Source organism: Panthera uncia, chromosome X, assembly GCF_023721935.1.
Source record: "Panthera uncia isolate 11264 chromosome X, Puncia_PCG_1.0, whole genome shotgun sequence".
Lineage (NCBI taxonomy): Eukaryota > Metazoa > Chordata > Mammalia > Carnivora > Felidae > Panthera > Panthera uncia.
In genome coordinates this window covers 97498179-97504178 of record NC_064817.1, presented here as the reverse complement: position 1 = coordinate 97504178, position 6000 = coordinate 97498179, and positions in this window count along the sequence as shown.

The window sequence follows — 6000 nt, the reverse complement described above, 5'->3', positions numbered from 1 at the left end:
GCAAACTGCCAAGGAAACATAGGTGGTAAGTGGCAGAGTCAGGAGTTCAACCACGATCTGTCAGAATCCAAGAGCACGGGAGTAAGCAGAAACGCCTCCTTGGAGGCACTAGGGCCTGAACCGGGCCTTCAAAGATGAGAAGAGCTTGAACCTTGAAGGACCTTGAAAAAAACAGATGAGAATGTGGTAGCCATCAAAAGGCACTGTGCAGAGTCACATAATGAAGGCGGCGTGTTAGGAATAGGAGTCTGGCGTGATGTGCAAGAGGATCTAAGAGAGTGAAAGACTGGAATCGGGAAACCAGCTGTGAGCGGTTACAGAAGGCGGGCACGCAAGGCTGCAGGGCAGCCTAACCCAGGAGAGAAGGGAATATAGTGGAGTAGAATTAAAATATCTCAGGAAGAAAAAAAAAAAAAAAAAAACAGGGTGAGGTGACTTTAAAAATAGGGGTAAAGGAGATGGATAAAAAAAGATTCCCAGAATTTGAGCCTGAAATACCCGGAGAATGCTAGTACCACGTGATGGAAATAATGTCATCAGGAAGGGAAGCAGGCTGGAACACTTGGTTTGGAACAAATTGAGATTGAGGTGTGGACCAAAAAAAATCCAAGTAGAAATGCCAGGAGACAGTTGAAGAAATAGGTCAGGAGCTCAGATGAGGTCAGGGCCAGAAGCGGCCGTCTCCACACACAAGTGCTAGTTGAAAGCATGCATGTTGATTAGTTACTGTGGCAGGCATTGTGATTTGCCTACCAGAAAGCTATTCCTCACTTCTTCCTTGCTTACAGAATCCCAATTCTTTTCCTAGAGCGGACACTCCTGTTCTTAAGGGAGGCTGGGAGCTCTCATGCTCCAGAGGGGAAGATCGGAGGGACTGGTCTAGACCACTGGTTCTCAGCCTTGGTTGCACAGAGGAATCACCTGAGGAACTTTAAAGATACTGGTGCCCGGGTCCCACAGTCAGAGATTCTGATTTAATTGCTCTAGGATGCCCCTGGGTATGGGCTTTTTAAAAGCCCCCTCCAGGTGGTTTTCATGTCCAGCCAAAATTGAGATCCACTGGTCTAGGCCAATCATGGGAATTTCATTCCCCTTGTCAGTGATTGATTTAGGTCATCTTAGCCCATGAGTCCTGAAGAGAAGTTGGGAGAGGGCATAGAAGGTAGGTTTCTCTTACTCATAAATGCACTGCCGGAAACCGTCTTGCAGGAATATGCTAAAGATGGCATGTAAAAAGACGGAAAACACCCAGGTTCTTAATGAGCTTCTCGAACCACTGGATCCCCCTATCTTTAGATATCTTGTTTTAAGAAATAGTATTTGTCCTCACTGTTTAAATCATCTTGAGTTTTTGGTTACTTGCAGCTGAAAGCATCCCAACTGGAAATACACGTAGATATCTCTGCCATGGGTTTCCATAAAAATATTTCATTTACACTTCAGATATGAATTATTCATTGATTTCATTCATTGATTTCCTGTCTGTCTCTTTCCCTAGCTTTTGAGTTCCCAGAAGACAAGGACTGTGTCTAATACCTTTCTGTATCCCCAGAGTACAGTATAGGTCTCCAAACACAAATATTTAAACGTTAAAAAAAAATGTGTGACGGATGGATGAAAGAGTATACAAAGAAAAGAGGAGAGGGTCAATGACTGTGTCTTCAAGAGAATCCACAGTGAAGGTGAAGAAAAGAGAAAACCAGGAAATATGAGAGAGATGTGGTCAATGGGAGAGAGGAACAAGAAGCATAAGGCTCACATAAGGATCATAGAAGCCAAAATATTTTTTAAAAATTTAATAAGCTAAGGTAGTCAGTGTCCATGGGGAGAAGAGAAAAAAATAGGAGGGAAGAAAAGGCTATTGAGGTTTGGTGAGAAAAAGCTACCTGGGGACCTCTGGTACATATTTTCCCAAGCAGCCCCAAAGCCTCAGGAGGAATTACCTCTCAACAATTTAAGTTACTCATCCTCTGCAATGGAATCTTTGGTGCAATCAGGTGCTCGAGCTGAAATTACAATTCTTAATGTAGCATTAATGGAATCTCAGTAACTCTGTCTTCAGTTTGGTTTCTGGTGACGTCATCAGCTTTGGGGACCCCCACACCCAACAGAAACTAGTTCAAAGTCAAGAGTTATTACCATCATCCGTGAAACAAGGTTAAAGTATCCTTAGAGAAAGAAGGTATCAAGTTTTCTCTGCAGGAAAGTGAAGAATTGGGGGTGTCAATTTCTTCAAACACAACATAGCACCTGTCACAAATACATCGGGTACTATGAAAAGGTCAACTGCTTGAAGCCTTACTTTCTTGCTCACCAGTCAACAGGGGGTTTCCCAGGGTAGCAACACTCTCATTTAAGATATTCTGGAGCCCTAATTTCCATTTCAAACAATAGGTTATCTCTACTTTTGATTAAACAAGTAACTAACCCATTGACACAGACTTCTTCTGCATGACTTTGGTGTCTGAGAATAAGATGTTTCTGGGAAGGAGTCTTGAGGAAAGTCCCCTTCTTCAGCACACAAGCCCTTTCTCTTCCTCCATCCAGGAGCTTTTGCCACTGCCCAAGTAGAAAGCAATAGATCTTGTAGGTAATAAGTGGCCTCTGAGAATTCTGTGAGATCTAGAGGAGCCCATTCTAACCTCTAAAAATTTGGCTGAGAAATGTCAGGAACTCCCCAAATCCAATGAAGTTTGACCTCAGCATAGTCTCAGAATAGTAGGATTGTATGAGAATGCTTAATACCATAGTCCAGTGCTTCCCATTGTTCCCTGTGGTAAGTAAAATAATGACCCCCCAAAGATGTCCATATCCTAGTCCCCCAAATCTAGGGAACATGTTACATTACACAGCAAAAAGGACTTTGCGGATGTGATTAAGTTAAATGTCTTGAGAAGATTACCCTGGATTATCTGGGTAGGTCCAGTGTAATCACAAGAGTCCTTATAAGAGTGAGGCAGGAGCATCAGAGTCAGAAGATGTGAGGACAATAGTGGAGAGAAGGAAACGGAGAGAGAGTTAAAGACGCAGGGCACCTGGGTGGCTCATTCAGCTAAGCACCTGACTCTTGATTTCTGCTCACGTCATGATCTCACGGTTCGTGAGATGGAGCCCTGCATTGGGCTCTGTGCTGACAGCACAGAGCCTGCTTGGGATTCTCGCTCTCCTTCTCTCTTCCCCTCCCCTGCGTGCTGTCTCTCTCTTTCTCAAAATAAAAAAAAAAAAATAATAAGATGCTTATGATGATGCTGACTTTGAAGACAGAGGAGGAATATACAGATGGCCTCTAGAAGCTAAAAAAAGCAAGAGGACAGATCCTCCCCTAGAGGAGGAACATGGCCCAGCCGACACCTTGATCTTAGGACTTCTGAACTACAAAACTGTAAGATAACAGATAATTTGCTACAGCAACAATAGGAAACTAATACACTTGCCATCATGACTTCTTTTGAATAATACAAGTAAGTCATCAGATGAATTTATGGTCTCTAGCCTTCTTTCGGAAATTCACAGGGCACATTGGTTCACTAAAGATTCCAAGAAGTCCTTTGAAAAAGAAACCTATCTAAGTCTAACTCAGTGTTGAAAAAATGTTGAGTTGCAACCATCAATTATCATCTTGCAGAACAACGTTCCTTTCTCAGAACACTGGTTTGAGGTGATGCTGTTGATCAGGAATCACGCAGTAACTGGACTGAAGCGGAAGATAAACGTGTTAACCAAAGGAGACTTTAGCGTTGAGATCTAGACAGCACTGAGTCAAAGAACAAGAAATTCTCAACACGTTGCTCAACTGGCCCAGGAAAGCTCATTCTCACATACAAATCAAAGTAGTTAGTACCTGCTCTCTGGCCTATCTGTAGGGTGGGGCTATCATAGGTGGATGGCCAATGCCATTCAGATAATCCCAGAATGGAATGAATACATCATGGGAATAAAATGCACGGCATGGGGAACATAGACAATGGTATAGTAATGACATTGTATGGGGACAGGTGGTAGCTACCCTTGTGGTGAGCATGGTGTGACATAGAGACTTGTCGAATCACTATGTTATACACCTGACACTAATGTAACATTGTATGTCAACTAAGAAAAGTTTGTAAAGATAATCCAAGGAATCCCCTACTTCTCATTCCTTGCTCCCCAAACAACCTTCTTCTATTATTAACTTTCCCTTTCAAGTCTGGCCTTACCAGCTGACATGCCAACCCCAGTCTGATTACCAGTTATCTGTACCCCCTGAAAAACAAACCAAATAGAATTCAGGCTTTGTATCGCGATCCCTTGCGGTTTAGATTTGGTTAGCAGGAGTCCGGCCCCATGAGATTACTGACCTCTAGCTCTGACAAAGTTTCTGGGCCTAACTAGTTAGTACCTGACTAAATTGCTAGACAGACAAACTTCCTTTTTTTCTGTTTTTTTCAGACAAACGTTCTTAATGACTCCTCTACCTTGCCTCACTCCCCTAATTGCCACATCCTCTCAGGGCTAACTTCCTGGTCTGTAACAGCTCTGTCACCATGCCTAGGACAAGGTCACTGGCAGTGTGTTCAGTTGACTGAGCTCACCTGCAGGATGAGGTGAAGCAGTGTTGAATAGGAGCAGGAGAGGGCTACTGGGGCAGGGAACAGGGGGCAATTGGGACAGATGTGAAGATCCTCCCTTCGGACCGCTGCAACGAGTGTCCATGAGGCTACGACATCCATTACCCCATACTGATGGAGGGAACAGGTCAGAGCAGAGACAACAAATAGTACCACGTGCCCGTTCTTATCACTTGGTACAAGCAAAGTGCAGAGTGGAGTCAAGGTTCTGCAGACAGCTCTTGTCTTCCCAATGCTTCATTTCTAGGACTTTTCCCTCCCCTTCCTCTAGCCACATGATACCAGTGGGGACCCCATGTTCCTGCAATGGGACTTGCTGCCCTCTGTCCGTGGTTTTGTTAAAGCCCTCTTTTATGAATTACATCTGGTTAGCGAAAGTTGACCCCCAGGAGACTGAGTCCAGGACTGGACACCTAACCCAAACTGAGCTAATAAATTCCTTCCAGTGGGATTTTTTTTTTAATTCAGAGAGAGATCAGCTTCTCGCTCTGGATTGTTAGTTTCATCACATGGGAAACTTGGGTGGTATTAGACCCCATATTTTCCTCCATATGGTCTAGAAAGAGAAAGCTGATCTAAAGGAAGAAGAATGAAACACAGATACAAAGACGTACAGAAGCAAGTGGTAGAGAATCTACATACGACTTCTCCCATAGTCCCAGTTCATCTCTGAAGATCACTTACATTCAGAAACTTGGGTTTTGTGAGACACCCCTGAATCCATACCAAAAAAAAAAAATCTCCTTTTTGTTTAATCTGTAAAATTGGGAGAATAGCACTGCCTTCTATGGTTGATTTAAAAGAGTCTGGGGGCACCTGGGTGGCTCAGTTGGTTGAGTGTCTGACTCTTGATTTCCTCTCAGGTCATGATGTCACAGCATGTGAGTTCAAGACCCATGTAGGGCTCCACACTGGCAGTGCAGAGCCTGCTTGGGATTCTGTCTCTCCCTCTCTCTCTCTGCCACTCCCCTGCTTTTGCTCTCTCTCGCTCTCTCTCTCTCTCTCTCTCTCTCAAGACAAATAACTTTAAAGAATAAAAATAAAAGAGTCTATAAACTTGTAAATTTATAAAGCCTTTAGAATGCTACCTGGTATATAGTAAATGCTACAGAAAGATTTATTTAAAAGTTTCCTTCTGCCACTTGCAACCAAGAATGCCCTAATTCATAACTGAGGGATCCAAAGGCACCCCCGGGCTCAATGAGAAGGAAGGCTGTGATCAAATAAGTATCTACCATGAGAGCAAAAGGGGGAGAGCAGAAACATAAAGTATAAGAAGTACATCCCCCTTCATCAACTCAAAATACAAATTTGAATTGCCTTCACTGTTTAAATTCTGGCTGAGGTTTTATACGCCCATGTTGACAGGAAATCCAGCCTTTATCTTGAGGTC